This window comes from Chinchilla lanigera, unplaced genomic scaffold (assembly GCF_000276665.1).
Source record: "Chinchilla lanigera isolate Chin_1 unplaced genomic scaffold, ChiLan1.0 scaffold00072, whole genome shotgun sequence".
In the NCBI taxonomy this organism is placed as follows: Eukaryota; Metazoa; Chordata; class Mammalia; order Rodentia; family Chinchillidae; genus Chinchilla; species Chinchilla lanigera.
The window spans coordinates 5,981,793-6,006,729 of NW_004955473.1; positions in this window are offsets into that span (position 1 = coordinate 5,981,793).

The following is a 24,937-nucleotide window of genomic DNA, read 5'->3' on the forward strand; positions in this document are numbered from 1 at the left end:
AGTTTTACCTTAGACGTTTCTATTGCTACGTACCATAAACGGTCATATGTTTGAGACATTTGAGACCTGAAGCTTTAAGATCTAACATAACAGCTGAATTTGATGGAATGAGAAACTCTGAGAGAAGTCATCACTCATTAGCTATAGAATCACTCCAGAGCCTGCACACTTGAGCTGTACCGCAGGAAGTGCTGTTTTAATTTTCCTAACTGTTCCAGATCCACTTACCTATTGTGTTCAATTGTGTAGAGCTTTATTATTCTGTCTGAAAGGACTCTTATCTTAGTCTATTCAGGTTGCTATAAAAAATACCATAGACTGGTGGCTTATAACCAACATTTATTTCTCCCATTTCTGCAGGCTGGGAAGTCCAAGATCAAAATGTCAGTAGATTCATTGTCTTGTGAATTACTGCTTCCTGCTTCACAGATACCAGTCGTTTTGATGTGTCTTCACATGTCAAAAGGTGTGAGAGAGTTCCTGGACCCTCTTCAATAAAGGAAATGATGCCATCGTGAAGGCTCTATCATCATGATCTAATGACCTCTCCATAACTTCCCCTTCCTAATGCCATCACCTTGGGGGTTAGGATTTCAATCTATGAATTGAAGGGGCACAAACATTTAGGCCAAAGCAACTTTTGTTTGCATGAAGCATCTAGTAGCATCTTTTAGTTTTGAATTTTGTGATGATTATCACATAGTATCTGTGACCCAAGGCAGCTCCTTCAGGAATTCAAAGGCATGAACTTTTGTGAGAACTCTATTTAAACACTATAATATTATAGTCCCAACTAACCAAGATACAGCATCATACCCACTCACCTACCCCAACAAAAAAGAAAGGAAAAGAAAGAAAGGAGAACGGCCGGTTAAAAGAAACAATAGGCAGTACATGTGCTACCTTCCAGTAAGGAGAAATATAGAGTCCCACCTTCACTCCCAGGCTTTCCAACTTTTTTCTGCTGGCGGTATGCCTTGAGCTGATCTCTAAAGCCTGTAACCACAGGCTCCAGCCCTGCAAATGCAAAGCCCCTCTGTTGCATATATATATATATATATATATATATATATATATATACACACACACACAACATTCTCCTTTTGATTCTTGTTCATTGTATAACCCCATCTCTGTAAGTTCCATTTCTAGTCTCCCTTTCCAAAAAACACCCAGGGGAGGGCAGGCACCTGACTGGCCTCAATCAGTTCTGATGACGCTTAGGAGGCCTCCTCCTATCAGACATCTCCTACTACTTCCCCTCACAGACTTCTAGCCTCCTGCTGCAATTCTCCTCAGGAAGTTTTTAAAAAGTTTTATTTTAAAATAGAAAACCAACCTCTGTAAGAAGCCTTATATTTCTCCCCATTACAGTCCTCTCTGTCATGGAGATCCAGCTATCTATACATAGCAACACATATTTTTTCCCTAGTAAAATACAAGCATTATGCCATTTAAGGCCCATGTCCCTGTGAAGCAGCCATCATGATCTCTGTTGTGTAAGTGAGGAAACTGGTGTGCAGCAAGGTAAAGCAATCAACCCAAGATGAAGTGATAGGGTTTGCAGCCAAAGCTCAGGCTGTGTAACTCTGGAATCTGCCTCTTAACTAGGTCCCTGCTGAGGCTATTTGACAGTCTGGCCTGAATGGCACTGTTCTTCCCATTCTTCTGAGCCTCTTTCTCAAGCTACAACCAGGTATCTGGCACCTCATAGTTTTTCAGGACTTTCCTGGAATAGTAGGCAGATATTTCCATCAATTTTATGTCTTTTGGAGGTATATGAGATCTGAGAAAGGTCACACACACACACACACACACACACACACACACACACAATTCTAGGTAGGCTCCATCAGTTCATATAGTTTCCCGGTCAAAGACTTTGAAGTGAGGGGTGTTCTGTGTTCCTCCAAGGGTAAGAGCGAGATAAAGGTCTACTCTCCTCCTGGGGCAACTACATTTAACACATGTTAAAGCCTTACAGCTTGAGAAAGGATCTCAAGAGTGGCGTAGGCAGACTTGATCAGTGCACTTTTCCTCTCATGCTTCAGAGCACTGTGCACTGGGCAGTGCTCTAAAATCCCAGGAAAGACTTCTGGGCTCTCCACAGGATGGCTATGCTCTCACATCTTTTATTTTCTTGTGCTCCTACTTGAGTGCCCATTACCTCCCTTGTGTGTGTAAGTTTTGTCTATTTCTCAGTCCCATTTGTACTAAATCTTCTTAAAGCCAAGGATCATATCTCCTATACAGTCTAATGCAGGGGTGCACTTTAATTAGATGTCCTGCATATTTTCGTTAAATTGAAAAGAAGTCAAATGGATAAATGCTGTGTGAAATTGAGGATTTTGGTACAGGTTAGAGGGAGATCTCTCTTTGACATAAGTCAGGTAGTAGTTAAAAAATAATGATTCTTCATTCTTTCCTATCCTTCCTGCTCTCTGATTCCTTGCTTTCCCCTCTCCATACAAGACCATCTGATGTGAAACACAGAGTGGGCTGAAAAAGATAAAGAAATCCCAAAGTGAAATCTTGGCACAGAAGCAGTGTGCTTTGAATTAGCTCTATACATTAATAACAGGAACCAGTGAAGGGGCATTCTTCAGGTTGAAAGGAAAGTCCACAGATTAATAGCTCCTAGGTTTCTGATGGATACCACTGTCGCTTTTTGGGCCTTGGAAAGCAAAACATTCCTGGATTCACCTGTGATCATGAGCCCACAGACATTACAACACAGGGAAAGGCACCAAAGGAAGCTGCCTTTGCATACTTCCTTTCCTGGGTGGCTGAGCCTCTGTTTAACTGAGGGTCATAGTAATTAGAGGCACAGAAGGTTGCTAAAAGCTCGAGATTAGAATGTGAGTGCTGGGATAAATATTTACCTACAACTGTCACCCTATTTGCATGCTCCTGGTAGTCACTCTTCTGTTCTTTGTTCCCATATATTTAACAATTTGTACCCAGAAGGATCATTCCTCACATCACCTTAATGGGGTAATGTCTTCTCGTAGAATCCATCTGAGTCCCCCTTTAATTTTGGTCTTGTATGTTTATAATTTGCTTGTTTATTCATGTTACATATATGCAATCCGATTTTGTACTAGGCTTCCCCAATTCATCACATGGATAGATGAAGTTTAGGGTGTTTCTTGACTGCCTGGAGTGGAAGTTCAATTAGATACCTAATTACTTGCTGTACATGTAGCCTGATATATATATATATATATATATATATATATATATATATATTTCTATTATTAGTATAAAAGCTGTCTATACATATTGCTTTAGACCTTTAAACTTTCTGATTTATCTATGAAATAATTTTTATAGGGCACCAGTTTATCCACAACAGATGGTTTATTAAGTAAAAATCAGCTTTAAAACAAACATGTCACAATTATTTTCTTCTCTGCAGCAGAGTTCCTACTGTTGATGAACTCCTAATTGGAATTTGATTCTGGCAAGGAATAAAAAACAGAGACATACTGTGAGGACAGAATGCCAAAAATAGCATGCCGAGAAATACAAAGGACCAGCACAGTCCCACCTTGTGTTTTCTTTAGCCCACTTTTCTTTTCTTTCATGTGGAAGAGAACATTTGGCCTTAGTACAATCTCATCCTGGGGACCAAGAGATGGAAAGCTAAGAGGCGTAGTCCAAGCCACCCATGAAGAAAGACCCCAGATTTCTGATGAATTTTACCCTGGGTGTGCTGGAATCAACAAGGTCCCACAGTGAACTGCCCTTGTCAACCCTTCATAATACCCAGAAAAAACACTACTCAGGTGTCTCTAGAACTTCCCTGCTGAAGTAGGCACAGAGCTAGAGAGGAGTGACATCAGCAGCAGCTTCAAAATGGATAAGAACTACTGGGCCTTTACTATAAGATGGGCTCTGTGCTAAATACTAGGCATACTGCCTTATTGAATACTGGGAAAACCCTATAAATCTTGGCAAAACATCTGGTTTGCTGGTAAGAAAATGGAAGGACTCAATACAAGGTCAGATGGCTAACAGGTGATAGAAGTAGCATCAGAACACAGCTCTGTGTTACTCCTAACCACTGCGCTCTTCACCTCATAGATTTGTGTGTCGTGACTGGGTTACCAGTGCTCATTAATACATTAGGTTGGGCATGGTTATCAGGTTAGCAATCACTTGCTTGTGTGCCTGAAGTAGTGGCTTATAGGACAGGGCAGGTTTACAATGGGGCTGAGGCCATGCACTTGCACATGAAAATAAAAGGATAAATTCTACCCCTCATCTACTGAAATGTAACACTAGAAAATGTACGGTACTTGCAATAAAGGATATCAGCAGGGCCTCATGAAAATCCCTGAACTTTGGTTTTATTACTGATGATTTCTAATAAAGCTTTACTGGCCCAAGACTGAAATTAGTGCAAACTCTTCCTTTTAAACACACTGACTGCCTCATTGTTGGCTACACTGAATCATGTAGTTTGAAGAATCTGCCCAATCCTTGGTACATTTGCTAACCCTTGCTGGAGAACCACTGCAGTTTTAGGTCCCAAAGGTTGCCACAGCGAAAGAGCCCAAGGTGGTCTGCAAAGTTACTAGCTTTGGAAAGATGGCCTGTTCTTGGAGCCGAGGGCATCAGGCACACTTGGCTTCTAATTCACCATATGGTATGTGTTATTCGGCTTGGCCGCTCTGCTCAGTCTCTGGTGTGATATGGCGCTTAATGCTGTGGAATTATTTCCTTACCCAGTTAAAAAAAATACCCTGCTCTAAATCCTCATCTGTTTCTCCCCACAAGCTCTCCCCCAACCCCCAAGGTACTGAATGTATTTTCTGCATTGCTCCTTGTTTGCCCTTTCTTTGTAACCTTTTATTCTAAACTCTTCCTTCCTCAGCCGTAAAAGTGCAGCGGGAGAATGGAGCATGGGCTGTGTTCTCACAAGGCACTAATCCCTGAGCTCTGTCCATTCCTTTGCTGAGGAATGCTTTGGATTGTTTCTCTGTTGGTGTGTTTTTTGAGGATTCTCCTCTTACTGAAATTCTTGAGGGCAATAAAAAAACAGAAAGCACAGAATAACTAAGCTACTTTATAAGGAGACCCATTCATTTTATTTTTACAGCTCCTCATCTTCTGCTCAGTTCTTTAGTGTCTTTAATCATCCCCTCTCTAATTGTGTTCATGTATTTCTCAAATAGCTTTCAATGCTTTTAGCTTTTATCACATTGCTCCCCTGGCCATGGTTATGAAGTCTGTGGGCTTACCTGACCTCAGGAAGACTCTTGTATCTTTCCTATGCATCTGTTGCTGGGCTTGAAAGTCCTGAGAATTGAGTGGCGCCCCCCACCCTGCAAGCAAATCCCAATGAACGAGGCAAGTAGCTCCTGGGATAGATCCTACATGAATTTATGAGAAGTGATATATCCAGAGTTTGTATCAGAATTATGTGGAGATCTTGTTTCTGTGCATATTCCCGGGTCCTACCTTAAATCTACAGGATTAGAGTATTAAAATTGCATATGAGAATATGGTGGATATCAGGCACCAGAATCTGTGTTTAAAAATCAACTGTGTACAGCTGGACGTGGTGGCACAAGCCTGCAATCTCAGTACTCACTCAGGAGGCTGAGACCAGAGGATTGCCATAAATTCAAGGCCAGCCTGGGTTAAATAGTAAGTTCAAGCCCAGCCTGAACTGCATAGCAAAACCTCGTCTCCAAAACAAAACAAAGCAAAGCAAAGCAAAGCAAAGCAAAGCAAAGCAAAGCAAAGCAAAACAAAAACTAAATAAATAAATGAACTTCCTATAGAATGTTCAGGAAATTTGAGAACAATTATCTAATTGAAAAACAAAAGCATGATCACACTTTTTTAATAAAGGAAAGATTGTTGACAATGTGGAGGCTTTCTGTGTTGGAGAAAAATAAAGCTCAGCTAAGAAAAGCAATTTTAAAAGCTGCTGTAGAGGGGGCAACACAACAGATCACCTGCAGGAAACCAATTAAGGTTTGATTTTAGATATTAGGAGAGTCAGCTGACATGAATGTCTGCAGGGTCTGGAGGTCCAACCTCAGGCCTGTCCTCTAGAAGTTTCCATCTTTTATTTAGAAAAACAGAAAAAAGAAGTCAACCAATAACAAAGGCTGGCAAGGCTGTGGGGAGAAAAGAATTCTCTATTGTTGGTGGGACTATAAATTAATACAATCACTATGGAAATCAGTATGGAGTCTTATCAAAAAACTAGCAGCAGAAATTCCACTTGACCCAGCTATCTCCCCTTCTGGTTATCTTCTCAAGAGTTAAAGACATAAAAAAAAAAGACATTATACTGTTATACTACAGTCATACTTATGTTTATAGCAGCACAATTCATAACAACTATATCTTAGAATCACCCTATATGACCATCAACAAATGAATGGATGAAAAAAATGGTATTTATACATAATGGAGTACTACTCTGATGTAAAGAATGATAAACTTGAGTCATTTGTAGGAAAATGGATACACTTTGAGAACATGATGTAAATAAAGTAATTCAGACACACAAGCTTTAATATCATATGGTTCCTCTTAGATAAAAAACTTTATGTATTATCTATATATATAGTAGAAAATCAAATATAGATAATGGGAAAAAAGAGCAAAGAAATTATTGTAATGCAATTCAGACAATGTATCTAAAATGTACCTTGACTTAGTATAATTGTCTTACATGTTTTTTCACTATTAGTCAGGATTTTATACCTGTACATGTAATTAACTTCATAAGATCTTATAAATAAGTGAATATGATGCTGTCAAAGTAAAAGGAGGTGGAGACAAGAAGGAAAAAAGAATTGAGATGTGTTATGTTCATATACCAATGCCCCACAATGAATGGAATCTTTATGTACTGCAAACATTTACTAGTAAAAGTCGAAGCACTGAAAAAATACTTCAGAGAGCAATTTATTTCTTCCTGCCCATCATAGGGAAAAGGCTCACTTCTCTCATTTAAACTAGAACTCAGGTTTGTCACATCTGTGTGAATGAGGTTGTGTCACCGAAGCAGTGAGCTCAAATAGTGGTTCTTAAAATGTGGTCCTGTGATCACCTATATCTGAATAACCTGAAATGCTGTTTGACGTGCAAATTCCTGGGTCCATCCTCAGATCCACTGAACCAGATGAGGTCCCTCAAATTTGCATTATAGCTAGACTTCCAAGTGACACTGATAGATGATAAAATTTGAAAAGCAATATTCTATAGTATTCATGCTTTTGTTCTTACTAGGAAATTCCTTAACTCCATCTCTGTCTATGGAAATCTTGCTTATCCTGAAAGTCCCCATATTCCCTGATCTATTTGTCTCAGTCCTAATTGAAGCAACTTTTTTTTGTTGCTATGGGGATGGGAAATATGGCAAGACATCACAGCTTGGAGAGAGTACAGGGGAGAGTTGGGGAGCACTGACATCCAGCAGCCTTAGTAGAGGTGATGGGAGGAGCTCAGGGTTTCAAAATGTCCTTGAAATTTGTGCACTTGAGTTCAGGTTGCAAAAAGCCAGGAAGCCCAGGGCAATTCAACAAGACTACCCAGATATGTTTCAGTTGTAATAACTTTGACCCCTGCAGCAACCATGTTTAGGGATGAGGACTGGGGGTCATGTCAGAGCTGGGGTCTAGAGTGGAGAGGAAGACTAAAGCACCAGTCTATCTAACAACTGCACATGGGTAAGGAGGATGGGATAGCCTGGCATCTCCTCCTGCCCTAGTTTTGCCTGTAACAACCGTCTCCCATTTTCAGTGTTAACTGTGACTTCCCTGGTTGCTTGGGTCATTGTACGCTGGCAGTGAAAACTGCACCTTTTATTGTACTTTCTCTCCCCATTTATTGAAAACTATGATGGTGCACTTTCCTGGGCTCTTTTACTAAAGTCTTCAGTGATGCTAGTGTCAAAAATGCCAAGACACAGCCCAAGGCATTAGGCATTAGCTGTACGGCAATAGGGATGTCTGTCCAGGGCAACATGAGATTTGGGGAGTGTGTGAGTATCTTACTCAGTTTGAGCAAAACTGTCATTGACTCGCAGGCTGAAAGAAAAGAAATTTGTTTTCTCACAGTGCTAGAGTCTGGGAAATTCAAGATCAGGACGCAAGAACAGTTAACTTGTATGAGGACCCACTTCCTGGTTTGCAGATGACAATTTTGTCCTCACTGTGGCCTTTCCTCTGAGCAAGCCTGGAAAAGAGGAAGCATAGAAGAGTGAGAGTAGGAGGGACAAGAAAGTGTATGTTCCCCCAATAAGGTTTACAATCCTGTCTGATTAGAGACTCACCCTTATGACTTAACTAAATTAATTTTTGATGTCCCTATTTCCAAATAGAGTCCCATTAGGGATTAAATATTCAAATCAATTTGAATGGGGTTCAGGGACTAAATTCAGTCCATAATAATCAGCATCATTTTTGCGTGCCTATTTGAAAGACTCCACCCCACTCTGCTCCTTAAGAACCAGTGCTTTAAAAGCTATGCTTTGTATTTAGTTCACTTTTCAGTTGATCTTAACTTTCCTGAAGCTTTTATTATTACCCTGCACTGTCACTTAGTAGGTAGAACAACCGCTTGGAGAAGTAGGGCTTTCTTCATTTATCCTAACCTAATAGTTCTCAATATTTAGCGTGCATATGAATTAACTGAAATACTGTTAAAATTAAGATTCTAATTCAGTAGGTCTGAGGTGAAGCCTGAAAGGTGCTATTGTTTGGATTTGGAATTGCATCCCTCCCCTCAAAGGCCAGTGTGTTAAAATTTTGGTCTTTAGCTTGGCATTATTGGAAGACGGAAGGTTTTAAGAGTCAGGCTTTAAAGGATTGTTTGGCGTCAGTTGAGTGTGTCCTTTAGGAAGACTGTAGAACTCTAGCCCCTCTGACCCCATCCTACCTCTCATTTCTGGGCCACAGTGAGGTGAGCAGGTTATTCTGCCATGGGCTCCCACCATGGTGTGCTGCCTCACCAGAGGCCCAAAGCAACAAGGCCAGGTTTCATGTACGGAAAACTCCCATATTGTGAGCCCAAATAAATCTTTCCTTTTTATAAGTTGATTAACACAGGAACTATTTTATGGTAGCATCATGCTGAGTAACACAAAAGGCTGCATTTTTTAGCAAGCTCCCAGAAGATACTGCTGCTGATCCATAGGCCGTATCTCCAAGTTTTAAAGTAATTCCTCTGTAATTTAGGGAGAGAAAATTCAAGTGTCTACACTGGACTGGCCAATAAGTAACTGTAAATGTGTGAAACTACCAGGGATGGCATGGATAGGGTTTGATAGATCTTCAAGTCATTCACAAACACCTTTTAATACATTGTGCTGGTCAAATGGTCTACTAACTGCTTCCATTTGTGGCAACTGGTTTATAAATCCTTTGCTTGTAAAAGTTTTTGAGATTTGTCTGTATGTATTTACTTTCCCCCTCCACACACTTGATGAATTTTTAGATTTTAACCATAGTCTCTTATACTATTCCTCTACCCACTCTTAACTGGACCTGCTTGATGTTGCTTTGTAAGCATTTTAAGGGTTATGATTGTTTTAAAATACATGCCCTCTAGAAGCAAACAGCTTGTAACTCTTCAAGGGCAGGAACTGTGCCTCATTTCTTTTGTCTCTCCTCGGTGACGTTTGTTGTAGTGTTCAGCTCACAGTGGGCACTTGGTCATGGGTGACTAATTGATTCACTGCCAGGACCAGGAGAGTAGTTTAGAACAGAAGTGAGTTCACTACCATAGCTGCGATTTTGAGATAAGGACCACATCCTATGTGTTCAGCATAAAGTTTCAACTAGCTCAAAGAAGGCAAGCCATACGTTTTGCTTTTTAAGGAAGGATTGGATTTTTCTATTATTACAGCACAAGCCAAGCTTGCTGCACTGCTATTGTTTTGAATTTAGCAGGATGTGTTGTGTTAGCAGCTTCTGGACTCAGTCAATCTCCTATTTTTAGTGTTCTTCATTAAATGAATTGTTGATATGTAAATATACAAGTTGCTATGCAAAAGTGCCCTAATTTTCTTGTGAACTTTCTTCTTGCCGCTTGTAGAAAAGCATTATGGTACTTCTTCACATTCAAGAATATTAGTACTTGGAGTTAAATAGTGCTAAACCAATTGTCAAAACTTGGGAGTGTACTACAAAAGAAAATTAATACAGATAAAATCATCTATTTGCATATTCTCTTGTTTATTTATATGGATGCAAATCTGCATGTGGCATAGATATAGGCACACATTGTATTCTAGCTAAAGATTCAACTGGAGTTCATGACCATACACAGGGAAGAAGTATTAGCAAATTAATTAAGAACTTGTCTGTCATATTATTGTAAAATTCAGTCAGGTGTAAACTTAAAGAGGAAATCATTCTGCCATTGAAAACTGATTTAATAAAATATTCACTGACCTCTGCTAGAGAAGAGACTTTTGTCCAAATAAACAAAAATTATAGATGACTCGCTAACCGGAGAAGTGTAAACAGGAACCAAATTGAATTTTCTTGATTATGATTTCCCCCTTATTCATTTTCTGAACAAATATTAATTGGCTGCCAAGACTATGTGCCAGAAACGGTACCAGGGACAGAGTGAACAAAGAAGTTAGAATAGTGTACCAGATACCCTAGTCCTGGCCTTCCTGAAACTTTTATGAATTTCAAATCCTATAATCAGTGTGTGCAAGCACATTGGCATATTTAGCAATTAGAACAATTTTGTATGTTTTCTTTACATAATCAAAAAATCACATAGTTAAAAGTTGCCTTGAAATGCCTTCAGATCTATTAGTCCATCATTTCGGTAGGTAAAAGTACCGTGTTACAGCAGACGTTACTGGAGCCCTCCTCAGATTTCCCAGGAACTCACCATACCTGAGCGCACTCAGCTGAGGCTTTATCTGCAAGCAACTGTGACCCATTGACTATGCACTTTCTCTGGTTTCTGGAATTTATAGGATCTGTGCAAGGGAGTCAATATGACTCCTCACTCCTCCCATTAATTAAGCAGCCCTCACCTAAGTGCTGAGGGCGATTGGTGGATGAACTCTTCATCTTCCTACACTTTCACAGAGTTCTCTAGTGGGTTTAGTCCTCATTACCCACAGTGATGACTGGCTCATAAATGTACTTACATGGGGTTTTTTCTCTTCCTCGCACACTTCCCTGTTTTCATACGAGTGCTGCCTGGGATCACTTCCCAAATATACCACTTGCACTTACATTCTTGTTTCATGATCAGCTTTTGGGGGAATGAAGCTAAGTCACAGGTCAATCCCTGGCTATCCAAGCATACATGAAAAGATTGTATAACAAGTACAAGGCAAAGGCAGATTTATTTTGAAAATTATTTAATGTAAAATATATGGTTATCATTCCCAGACAAAATATAACTAGGTTGTTTATTTTGTGAAGTATTGGATGAAATTGATTAACTAATTAAATGTATTTATGGGAAACCCTTGTCTTTGAGGAAAAAGTAAAAAATGTCACAATTTGGGTGATAGAACTCCACGTTTGCTCTGGCAATTTCACAGTTCTGTGTATTGGGACTTTAAGAAAGCCAGCTGGTACCTTTTAATGTTATGAAAACTTGTTTTCGAATCTGGTCACCTTTAATCACCTTTTCTTACTTTTCTCGCCACAACTAAGGTCTTCCTGGGACAGTAATAGAATTTTAGACCTCTCTTTTTTTTCAGTTTTTGTTTGCATTTTTTTGTCATCCATAGCCTGTGTCTGTTTTGCTGTTTTGAATAGAAAGTTATCCCTACTGGGGCTGGGGATTTAGTTCAGTGGCAAAGCACCTGCCTGGCAAGGGCAAGGTCGTGAGTTCGGTTCCCGGTACCGGAGAAAAACCAAAAAACAAAAAAAAAAAAAAAAAAAGAAAGTTATCCCTACTGTATAGACACGGTATCCAGAACTTCCCTTTGGAGCCTCCTAAAATCAGTGCATATATTCCTCTCCCCCTTTTATTGGTGGTGAGGAAGTCATCTGACTTTTATCAGACTTAGAGTATCCCTGTTTATGAATAATCTAATGTGGGAAATGAAAATAGACAAGCAACAAAACAGTTGGGCTTATGGCAAGACTGAGGAGGATTTATGACATGAATTTGGATATTTTACGCATCTGTGTCAGAATTCTTTCCTTCTCATTTTAATTCTTCCATCCAGTCACCTGTGACTATTAAGATTCTTTCATTTGTAAGCTTGAGGGTGGCCAATTCTGAGGTGTACCGCCTTCCTTGGGACGAAGCATAAAAGAGGCTCCTTGATTAGAAAAGGGGACTTGGCTTTAGTCACCAAGTCTTTTATTAGACTTCATGTCTCCTGTTCCAATTGCTTGTCTAGATATGTGAACTCTTTTTAAAAAAAATTATTAGTACATGTTTTCAGTACATAATAATTATGTTCATTATAGGGAATTGGCACATGTACATAACTCATCCAAATTCTTTCTCTCCCCCTTAGAAATGTGAACTCTTGCTGTTTTCCTGAAGATGTCTTTGTTCAAAATGTTGGCCTGGACTTTGCATAGATATCTGTCTTAATTGTATTTTCTATGCCCAATGCACCTGCTCATCGTACTGGTTGTTATGAATTCTTGCACATAGTAAACACGGAGTAGGTGTTTCTTAAATATTGGATAGCATCTCTGACTCTTACTTGCACCCTCTTATATGGCTCTTAACTCCTGAATCTTTGGTTTCTGACACCAAAATCCGTCCTGAACTTAGGCTTCTGAACAATTTCACATGGCGAGTAAGCTATTCTACCTGGAACTTTCCCTTCACCCACAGCTCTTCCTTGGTTTCTTGGAGTTCTAGTTCCTTGTTTTGGGACGTGACTAACTGACTTGCTGTAACTGACTTGCTGACAGACCAGTGCAGGTAATCTAACTAGAACGTTCATACTAAGGGAGCTGGTTAACAAATCTGACATCCCTAGTTCTGTTTACACTTTATTTTGAAAGATAATTATGTCTTTGCTTAAGTAAGACCCTATTCCTTGAGTGCAGATGTCAGAGAAAGTGTTGGCTACGACTGGGTTCCTGCTGTGTGGTGCATGATGCGTGAAATTCCAACATATGTGCAGAAATTTAAACCCATCATTTACTGACAGGAAATAATTTCTTTAATGAAGTCAGGAGACTGTTTCAAACAAGCAATTACAGTTAACAATAAAGTTATAAACAAGACCCTAATTAATGAATTTTCAAACTATATTTCCCACCTCTGGATGCTATGGGGTATAAAGAGAATGAGAATAATTACTATTTATTGAATGCTTATGTGATTCTGGGCACTGAGCCAGGAACTTTACATATATTGTCTCATTTAATTCTCACCAATCTGTGATGTAAATCCTAGCATTACTCCCATTTTACAGATGAGGACACTGAGGCTCAGAGGTTAAAAAAAGATTTCCCAAAGCCATACAGGTAGCTAAATTGTAGATTTGTGATTCAAACACAATGTTATAGGTTACATCCAAAATGCTTCCCCCAAATTTTATGTGTTCAGAGGTAGGGCTTTTAGAAGGTGATTGGATCATAGGGGTACTACAATCATCAATAGATGAACTCATTGTTAAGTTCATAGCTGAATATACTGTTAGGAGGTAGGGCCTTATCTTGGCCACTTATTCGTTGCTGGGACAAAATACTCAACTCCCATAATTTAAAGGAGGATTTATTTTGGCTCATGTTTTCAGGCTATAGTCTGCTTACTTCAAGGCAGAAACAGCATGGCAGAAGAGTATGGGCAGAGGAAAAGCTACTCAATCATGGCAGTCAGGAAGTAGAGAGAAGGAAGGAGCCAGCGCGGAAGATGTACCCTTCCAGGGCATACCTTCAGTGACCTGCTTCTAACAAGACCACTACTCCTAATAACAAGTCAGCTATTAATCCATTGACGAGTATAGCATAATTGAATCACCTTCTGAAAGCTCCATGTCTGAGCACATGAAGCTTTTGGAGGACATTTTAAATCTAAAGCATAACAGGGCTGCTCGGAGGTGGTCACTGGGGGCATAACCTAGAAGGGTGTATTCTTGTTCCCAACTCTTCCCTTCTCCCTCTCTACTTCTGGCTGCCATGGGTTGAACAGCTTTCCTCCACCATGCCCTCCTGTCATGTTATTTCTGTGTTGGAGTCAAGCAACCAGGGACTGAAACCACTAAAACTAGGAGCCAAAATAAACTTCTGCTTTAAGTTTTGAGTGTCAAGTATTTTGGCCCAGCAATGGGAAAGTGACTAATATATACAAGTTGCTTGACTCCAAAACACAAGCTCTTATTCTGGATACTATTTTGCCCTAGGACACTTAGTACCCATGCAAAACAACTTCCCAAAGTGCGCCAGTCAGAAAAGGCAGTAGGAAAAATGATATACTCACATTAGGATAATTTAAAGAGGGTCTATTCATAAAGAGACTGTAGAGACGGAGGTATAAGGGATGCACAGAGAGTAGCATAGTAATAGGAAAAGGGCCTATTATTATTTCTAGGCTAAAGGGACAAGAGTTAGAGCAGTTTCTAGCACTCAGAAGATGAGAGTTACATAGAGGAAACCAATTTGAGAGGAGCAGTGACCTATGGATTAGAACCACAGTGAGACCAGAGCAATCTCTTGGGTAGGAAGCCAAGGGATTAAATATTCTGACCTTATTTTCTCCCTGACTTTGATTTACTGGGCTCACCATTGGCCAAATCCATGCAGAAGCCAAAGGGAAAGAAGCCAACTAATAAAGTCCATATAGGTCAAGACTGCAAGGCAGAGAGCAAGGTAAAGGCAGAGGCCGGCTCTAGAGAGGCAAATGGAGGATATTCATCATAACCAAGTATTAATAGAACCTTTTTATCTACCAATGCACTCTGGCTAAGTTCAAGTAGCTTTTTACAATTTTCAGCTAAGCAGAAAATATAAACGCTTCACCAAATGGGTCTTTTCTATCTTTCTAAGTGGTTATATCATTTAATGTCTCATGAGCACTGGTAATGCAGTCACTATTTTCTTTATTCTGTTGAATTTAAATCAGAGTTAACTTGACATTTACAGTACTTTAAGTCTTTTTGGGGTTATAGTTCTATTACTTATGAATGTATCTAAACTTTTCCTATAACTTTTCTGTTTTATCTTCTATTATTCAATACTTTCCTAATTCTGCCAAAAATATTGCAAATTGGGAAATGATGGTCATCTTTGTAATATTCATCTTGGCATCAGCATCCAAAATCAAGACAGTCATTGATTACAGTTAATTCTACTACCAATTTCTTTTAAGTCCTAATTTCTCTGCTACTGTAACCACCTTAATGCATACCTCTATCACTTCATACCTGGGCTTTAGTGATGGCTTGTTAATTGCCATTTTGATCTTATAGATGGTGATTTTGAGCCTTTCCAAAAACTTCAATAGAGTTACAATATTTACAGGAACAGAGCCACACTCCTTAGCATGGCGTTCAAACCCTTCCACAGTTCATTTGCCACTTCCCAAAGTTGTCTCTCATTATTTTCATCAGGTGTATTCATCACTTGCCTTTGCTGGGACAAAATACTTGACATAAACAATTTAAGGGGGAAAGACCTTATTTCAGAGTCTGTGGTCAGATGGCTTAGAGGCAAAAATATTAGTGAATGGGGGAGGAAAGCTGTTAACCTCATGGCAGACAGGAAGCAGAATGGCAGTGAAAGAGCTCAACAAGGGGCCAGGGAACAATTGAAGCCCCTGTGACCCACATCCTCCAGCTAGGCCCTTCCTCTAATAGTTCAGTCCATTGAGATATGCATTCACCAATGTGTTAACCCACTGCTGAGCTCAGTGCCCTCACAATCTAACCATCTGTCCAGGAGTCTTAATCTAGTCAAGTTGACAATCAAGATTAACTGACACACCAGGCAACTCCAATGAAATTACTCAACTGTTTTTTGTGATATGTGTTTCTCCTTCCAAGTGTTGGCTCAAGTTGTTCCTTCTTGGAATGACTTGTTTCTTCTCCAATTACCTAAATAATACCCTTTATTTGAGGGTCAGCTCAGTTCCCATTTCCTTCAGGATTGGCTGTAGTCAGTTGTCAGCGAGGTCTCCTGTATTCCAGTAGCTAATTTTATATATAAGTATACATAGTAATATTAGTACCAAATATCAGTTGACAAGCTGGAGACCAGGAGAACCAGTGGTCTAAGTTCTAGTCTGAAAGTTGGGATGCTCAAGCTCCAAGAAAAGCAGATATTTCATTTCACCTCAAAAGGCAGGAAAACAACTACTAATTCCAGGTGGAAGGCAGTCACATAGGAGAATCCTTTCTTATGCACCGGAGAGTCAGCCTTCATGTTCTATGTTCTATTCAAGCATTCAACAGATTGTATGGGACCACCCACATTGGAGAGGGCAATCTGCTTTACTAGTTACACCAATCAAATATTAATCTCATCCAGGTATACCCTCATACACATACCCGGAGTAACTTTTGATCAAATATCTGGGTATTTTGTGGCCCAGCCAAATTTTTGAAAGTTAACCGTCACAAGCTTATCTTTTATTACTTAAGCTTCTGTTTATTCCCCTGTGCCATTGTAAAATTATATCCTTACGCTGATGCTGAAGCATGATTATAGTGTTGAGATGGTAGACTTCCAGTGACTGGAAGTTTCTATATCTTCTCATAATGTACCCCAAGCCACAGTCTAGTCCTGGGATAGCTAACTGTACTCTGTACTCTAAAGTGCTTTTAGATTTGTGGCTTTATGAAAACTATTTTATACCAACTGACTTTGCTAATTAAAGCAATTGTGTTTTTAAAAATTAGAAACATTGCTAACAAATATGTTGGAACAGTTTTAAAATGAACTAGAGTAACTGGCTGTAAAAGAAAAGTATTTTAAAAATCTGCATTTCTTCATTATATTTGCTTAAAAGAAGGCATACCTCAAGCTGCTCTCTTGTTCACTTGGTCAATGAGGATTTTTGTTTGTTAAGTAAGGTGGATTGCCAATTGTGTTTATTTTCTTGCATTATGCTTTGTCAGAGCCTGTTGAATTTGAAGGCTATTTGGAGGCATGTGTCCTTTTAATTGTTTTCTTTAAATTGTTCTATCAACTGATCCTAAACCTGCTTTATTTTCTAAAAGAAGTACAGGTAGGAGAAACAAGAAAGGTAGTAGACACAGAGGTCAGTGGGGGTGGGGAGATGAGTGCTCCTGCTCAGCAATGCTGTGCTCTGTTGCCTTTGCAGTATGGGAGACTGGGAGGGGCGCCATTGTTGCCAGGGTGCAGTCAGGGGCCCAGAGCTGGAAGGTCATCAGGAGGAGGCAAGCTGGATACCAGAGAAGATAATTAGACTCAGCCTGTGATCTTCTACCCTCACAATCCCCTGTTGCCTGCTTCCTGCATACAAAGTGGGTATCTGGGTGTGTGGGTGGCTAGGGAGAGAGAAAAATCAGACCTCATACAATTCAATGTGTTTGGCCCTAGGTGGCCCACAAGGGAGTTCTGAGGAAGTTTTGCCAAAATATCAGGAAAGGGGTAGAGAAGACGTTTGCAGCAAGGCAAGCACCGGAGCATTGTCAGGGAAGTCAAAATCAGAACAAAGGGGAAAGCTCTTGAACTCTCTGAAATGTTCTGGGTGCATCTCATTTGACACAAATCTAGCCTCACCTGGCCCCCTACACACAAAGGGCCTCTTCTTTTCCTCCAATGTCCTTAAAGGCAATGGACTGTAAAGCAGTGCAGCCCCTGGGGCTAGGCAAGATAAGGATAATGCTGGGAGGGTCTGCACAGCAGATACTACAAAGTGGAGCCGTTTGAATAACAAAAAGTAAATCAAACAATAGAAGCCCAATCAAAAGGAATGGGGCAGAGCTGAAGAGCCCGGTACCATGGGAAGAGAGATTCGGGAATATAAAGCAACTGTGGCTTCTCTAAAAGGGGGCTTTTGCTTTATTTTTCATCTCTCAAAAGGTGTCAGTTTAAGAAAACCTCACAGCTCCTGTGGGCTGCTCACTCTCAAAGGAAAATGAATTATTTAGGAATGTGATGAATAGTTCATCAAACCTCCCTCCAACAGGGTTGCTGCTTAGGCTCAGAGTAATTGGCCAGGAGCAGAAGGAGGGCAGGCTCATACCTCAATGCTTCTTTCTTCTGCCCCTGGAGGGGGCCAAGAATGGGAGGTGAGGGTGACTGCCTGGGGTGGATCTTTCATCCCAGATGGGACTAACAGACAGGCAGAAACAAAAATAGAGGTCATTCCCAGGATAGACCTGCAGGAGGAGCCAGTGCCCTTCAGTGGAACAAGCTGTTCTAAAGAGAGGGCTCGCTCTTGGGAGGGCACCAAGGAGCCTCGGATTCCACCTTGCATCCTAGTCTAGCATCTGGAGGAACAGGCAGCAGGTGCTCCCAGGAGACTTTAGCTTGAGCTTTCCCTATTGCAGGCCCTGGGGTCTTTTGGGGTCTGTAGAAGAGGAGATTGTCTGACAGAAATATGTGGTACAGCGTCCAGCCACACAAGCTGTGCTTCCAAGTCAGCCTCTCAACAACCTTGTTTCACCCTCACTCTTTCCTCCCCTCTGAACCACACCTCTCACACATCCACCACCCCAATTAATGGAAGTGGTCAGAATGTGTATATGCCCAGGCTTACCTAAATAGATTCCTGACTGAAAAGACTGCATATTTCTTAAAGGTGAAAAAGAACATGCATGATCAGAGTTTATAGAATCACTGTCAGGATTAGAGGAAGACAACCAAGAAGTACTTCTAGCTTCAGCCGGATCAGTGAGGTGAGAAGCAATATAATGTAGTGCTTTTCTTTAGTTTGTCAAGTATGAGTTCAAATCAGAGCTGTGTTCACAAGATTTTTGACTTTGGACCCTTTACATAACCTCACAGGACTTAGTTTCCTTGGCAGTAAATTAAGGGTAGTTCAATAATTAAATGAGCTACATTTGTCATAGATTACTTCAGGAACTGATCAGAACAATTTGAATAGCCCTGGGAAAAACATTCATGTGTTTGGCTCATACATCCTATTTGTTCTTCCAGCAAAGGATAGCTTTGCTCATCAAACTGTTGTTGCTAGTGATTCCCCTCCCCCTCTCTGTCTTTCTCTGTCTCTGTCTCTCTCCCCCTCCCTCCCCTTCCCTGTTGTCCAGCTCTCCCAAGCCTCCCTCTTCCTCTTTCTCCTTTCTGCCTTCTCTTCTGCCTCTGTATTCTGGTTTACTTTTCCTGAGAGGTTATGAAACATCTGCTTTATAACATTTAAGCATGGCTTTTAAAGGATTTGCATTATATTACCAAGCCCAGTTGGCTACAATTTCATTACCTACCATTCCAAATCTAACTTTACTTTTCACAAAGAAGAGCAATTTAACTCCACACATGCACAAATAACAATAAGCATCCCAGTAAACTTCTGTTCTTCCAAGATTTAGAAAATCATTCAGCACCATTATTCCTGGTGTGCTGCCCATCAGCTCTGAGATGGTTCTGTGAAAAACAGCTGCAGCCATTTCACTGCAAGTAAAGGACTAAGATGATCCATCTAATAAGGCCTGCCTTGCAAAGTTAGTGGTGAGCTCATGTAGTCCTATTCCATCATTTGGAATTGCCTCTTTTGATGGAGGAAGTGTTCTGACTGGGAGCATGTTACCCTTCCAGATAAGTGACAAAAGTTGCAAATTTGGGGCACCTGTGCGTAGGAAGCTCCTGAGCTCAGTTGTGAAAAGCTGCGAGCAATTATGGAGGCTGTTGCCTGCTCAGTGCCACGATGCTTTCTGCCACTGAGACTCGGCAAGCTTCCTGTCAAGAGCTCAGGGAAGTGCAGATCATCATCAGGCTTCTGCATGTGAGAAATGAGGGTCCTATTGCCAGGAGACTTCCAAATGCCCACTGATAGGTTATGGCCCTGGGCATTTATTCATCATTCATTCATTCACTCATTCACCTGATGATTACTCCTAGCATCTATGGTATTTCAGGGAATGAAACTGCAGGAAGGACTATAACATGGTCTCTGTTCTCAGGGAGCTTACGTTGTACTTAAGGAGCAGACAATGCAATGATTCTAAATGAAAAGGCACAGGGTTGTGGTGGGTCCTTCATGCCGTCTGTCTTTAATTATCTGACCAACTTCATGTGGAAGAAAGAATTGATTTGCTTTCTAAAGCTGCTCAAAATTGAACTAAGAGCTAAGAATAATTACTTTTTGAGGGCTGGCATCTTTTTGTTCTGGGCACTTTCTACATAGTGGCACCTTTAATCCTTACAGCAACTGTATTAGTCCCCTTGGCTGCCATAAGCAAATACCACATACTAGGTGGCTTAAAGAACAGAAATTTATTTTTTCTCCCAGTTCTGGAAGGATGGGAAGTTCAAAATCAAGGTACCAGATGATTTAGTTTTTGGTGAGGGCACTCTTTTTGATTTGTAGATGACTTTTCTAACTGTGTTCTCACAAGGCTTTTCCTAGGTGCCTGTGGTAAGGAGTGGGAGAGAGAAATCATTTTTTGTAAGACCACAATTCTGTCAGAGTTAGCCCAGCCCCTATTATCTTATTTAACTCTACCTTCTAAGGACTGTATCCCCAGATACAGTCGTATTAGGGGAAAAAACTCCAACACATAAATTTGGGGGGCAGGGTACATTTTAGTCCATGGCAGTGTTTCTATGCCTAGGATGATTTTATCCCTTTTTGCAGATGAGGGAATGAAGGCTCAGCTAGATTAAGGAACTTCCTCAATATTACCCAGTTAAGAAGCTACAAGGATAGGGTTCTAGGTCTAACTAAAAGACAACTGCATTCTTTTATACTCTGTCGTCTGGTGGCACCTCCCACCCAAAGAAGTACTAGCTTTTGAACTGATGTAAGAGAAGGCCTTGATGTTTAGAATTGGTACTCTTTTTAAGGCACTAAGGTCCCCCTTACAGACAGAATTAAGTGGTGATCAGGTGCTAGAGAGGAGACCGTAGGACCAAGTGGGAGTTTGTACTGGAGCACTGATGGCCCTAGTGTGTCCATTCCATCTCTTCCTTTAATCCCAGCCACTCAGAGGTCATTCACAATAATGTAAGCCACCATTTGTCGAGACTTTATCAGACATTGTCTTAGAAGTTTCCTGTGTATTATTAATTTTAACCCTCACAACAGTGCCATGAGGTATGTGCTATTATTACCCCCATTTTACAAAAGGTGAAAAGATAGAGAGGTGGAGAACTGAAGACATTTGTCCAAAGTTATATAGGAGGGGTAAGTGTGGGAGCTGGAATCTGCACCCACAGGATGTGGCATGACAGCCTACGTTCAATAAGCAGAATGTCAACCATCTTTTCAAATTTATTAGAAATATTACATTTCTTTGAATGTATTCATATGAATAAAGAGTGATATAGATCAAAAACTTTGAAAATTACTCTATTCCCTCAAGTTTCCAATTTTCATTGATTCATTTTATCGTCTTCCTCCAGGTTGGGTTGATCCAAGAATCTTCTGTGACTGTAACCGAGATATAACAACACAACATTTCCAGTAGTTTTACATGTCAGCACTTCATGTATCACATTTCATTTAATCCTTACTGCAAACTACGGGCTACATGTTAGGTTCATACCCATTTTCTGTACGAGTGAGTGAAGATGAAGAGACATTAAGTGACTTACCCAAGGTCATGCAGGTAAGAAGTGGTAGAGATGGGATCTCAGGCCTGTCAGAGTCAAGGATACTGCTGCCCCTGAAACACCCTGTGGTATCCTGCATCAGTGGCACCTTTAAATTTGGGGGGAAATTACATTTTGGTACATAAAGTACTTAAAACCATGTAGTAGCTTTTTAAAATAATAAACTCACAGGGTTGAAAGTGTTAAGAAGAAGTCAGGAGTGATGAGTTTGATCTAGTGAGAAAGCCCTAGTGGAAGGGGACAGTCATCATGCAGAGTGACTTTTTGTTTCAGATTTGTCTCCTGGACGAGAATGCTAGGGATTCATGCCTTGGTGCTGTGGGAAGTAGAAGGCCCGAGCACCAAACCAAGAGCACTAACGGACTGGTTCATGGTATAGTCCACAAGACACCTACACTCCAGCAGGACTGCTTATGTGTGTCTCCGTCAGAGCCAAACCTGAATGGAAAAGTCATTTAGTCACGAATATGGATCGAATACCCATGGTATTCAGAGTCAAGTGCTGGGCTTTCTGCTGAGTAAGGAACACGACTTTTTATCAGAAAGGAAATACAGAGTAGGGAAAGAACCTGATCTTTATCAGGCAGTGTTAGAGGAAATGATAGAAAATTTATATATCATTAAACAGAAGTATGCATGGCCAGAAAGCACCTAAATGTATATGGGCTGTATATAACACTGTTATCAGAGATTCAGTTTTCCTTTCTTTCAAGTAAAGTTATTTACACTTACCTTGCTGGGCTTTGGATGGAGTAAATAAGAAAAAGGATATAAATAGATACAAAATGCCTAGTTCAGTGCCTATCATTTAAGAGTACTGATAAATGGAAGACCCAATTTATTATTATAATTAGCATTAGTCATAATAGAGGCAATATTACTGTTATTATCATTTATTATTAGCACCTATACACTATATTCTTCAATGCAGCAATGAATGTGAATCTAAGGGCAGTATGAATTGTGGTTGTTTTATTTGTCAATATCAAATTCAAGAGCTTAACTAATTCACATGATGTTCTCATTGAATATGCTTTCTCTATAATTTCTGATTTACTGGCTGGGTGGGGTGTTCTTTTAGAGCAGGAATTTCTCTCCCATCAAGGTAGGTAACTTACTATGGAAGAGAATCCTGGCTTCCCAGATCTATTCCAGAGTCTACTGTGGATATGAAGGTCTCAGAAAGCTGAATACAGGCCTCTTCTTTTGGATTTTAGTTTCTCAGAAATTATACAGATATAATTTCTTAACTAGAGCACACAGGGGTCATTTGTTACACGGTGGTCATGAGCAGAAGGAGAGACTAGCATTCTCCTCTATAATACTAGTTAGTGACTTTGTGTTATAGTGTGGTTGAGCTGACTGAGAAGGCAGGAAAGGAATAGGAGCAGATAGAGTCCAGAAGCCTCATCATTATTAAGGTTCTGTGGGATATAAAAAACAAAACTTACCCTCTAATATTTTTCAGCTAGCAAATATCCCCAGGTACTTCACTGAGATGTTTTCCTTCCCTTTTAAAGCTGGGCACATTTAGGACCTATTGAATCCATGTGCTTCCAATTGATTTACATTTAATACATCAAAATGTTATTTTGTAAGAGAGATTTAATGTCTTGAAGCCTGCTGAGCTGGTTTTACGAACATTTCAAAGTTTTTTCTTGGAAAGGATTGAAACCTGGGTGGTATATCATGTTGTTTGTAGCTCTAGAAGCCCAGAGGGGGCTAGAAGTGTAGAGAGTGTCCTGGAACAGCCTTTTTCACAGGGAGTAGCTGGTGATCTGGGGGACACAAGAGATTGTCAAGAGTTGTGAGGCAAATGTGGATCAGGCACATTCTTTGTGCATGATGTCCAGACAATCCCAAATAATTGTTTATTAAAGCCTAATTCAAGTCATAGCTTTTTCAGTACATGTTTCCCCTTCTTGTTTGGAATGAATCCTCTTCACTTTCTTAACCTTTATTGTTCAAGCTTCAGTGTTGGGCAGAGAAGTTGCTGGACTAAAATGGTGCTGTGGCTAGTGAATATGGACTGGGAGGTGCCTATTGGAAGATGAAAATCATAAAGAGCCAATAAATTTCAGTGAAGGTGAGGGACACAGCATATAATCTAGCAATTATAAGTGCAAATGTCCATGAATGAGATTGGTGCCTAAAAGACTTTGGAAACTGAAGCATGTATTTTTCATTCAAAATAATTTATTTAAAACATTTCAACACTATGCAGGTGAAACAAAACATATCATAGACTCATTTCTCCATACAGATCTCCAGTTTCTGCAAACTGGAGAATTCAAGTCTAATTTTAGACTTGAATTGGTCTAATTCAAGTCTCAAATTTAGCACTAAGGACTGAGAACTGCAAAATGACTTGTCCAAATGCATCCAGCTAATAAATGACAAGGGCTGGAACATAAGCTTTTTGACCATAAGCATTTTAAATTCAGTGCATTTTGTTATTGTCATTATACTAAGTTGCTTCCTTAGATCAAAACTTATAAATTTGCAAAAATGAGAAAAATACATATGAAACCAGAGAGACAGATATAGGATGCAAGTGAAGGAAACAGAAGACTGACAAACTGACAAAGAAGAAGGAATGGCAAGGTGGTCTGGATGTCAGAATTGAGGAAACATACAAAGCAACAAACTCATCACAAACTGGGGATGTTTTATAGAAGGTGGGTTTTGAATCACTTCTGGACTGAAAATAACAAAGAAATCTCAAGAAAGTGTGGAGGCGTGAGTGAACAGGGAGAGTCAGGACATCAGGCAGCCCCTCTGAAGAAATAGGTGAGGAAGTCTCAGACAAAAGTTGAATCTAAAATCACCTATGGCTGGTATTCAAACTAGTAGTTTAAAAGGATATCTCAAACTACCTAAGGTAAAAAGTAAAGTGGAGAATATTTATATTCACCTAGAGGAATGGTGGCAAACCTATACCACACATGTTATTTGCTTTCCTTTTAAGACTAAGGATGTTAATTTACGAGTTGTTTTTTCTAAACTAAAACCTCAGGTTTGATCATAGTGCTGGGATTTTGTGATAAATAAGTGAATTTGGGGTTGCAGTTTCGGTACTCATTTCTAAAAGATTCACCATCCCTGACCAAGGGGCTTTGAGATGGAGCAATATGATGTACACACACACACACACACACACACACACACATCTAAGTGTGTATGTGCTTACTTTAGTGTGTCTAGACCTGTAAGTCAAATATTCTCAGGTCTAACATCAGATGTTTGACAGACAA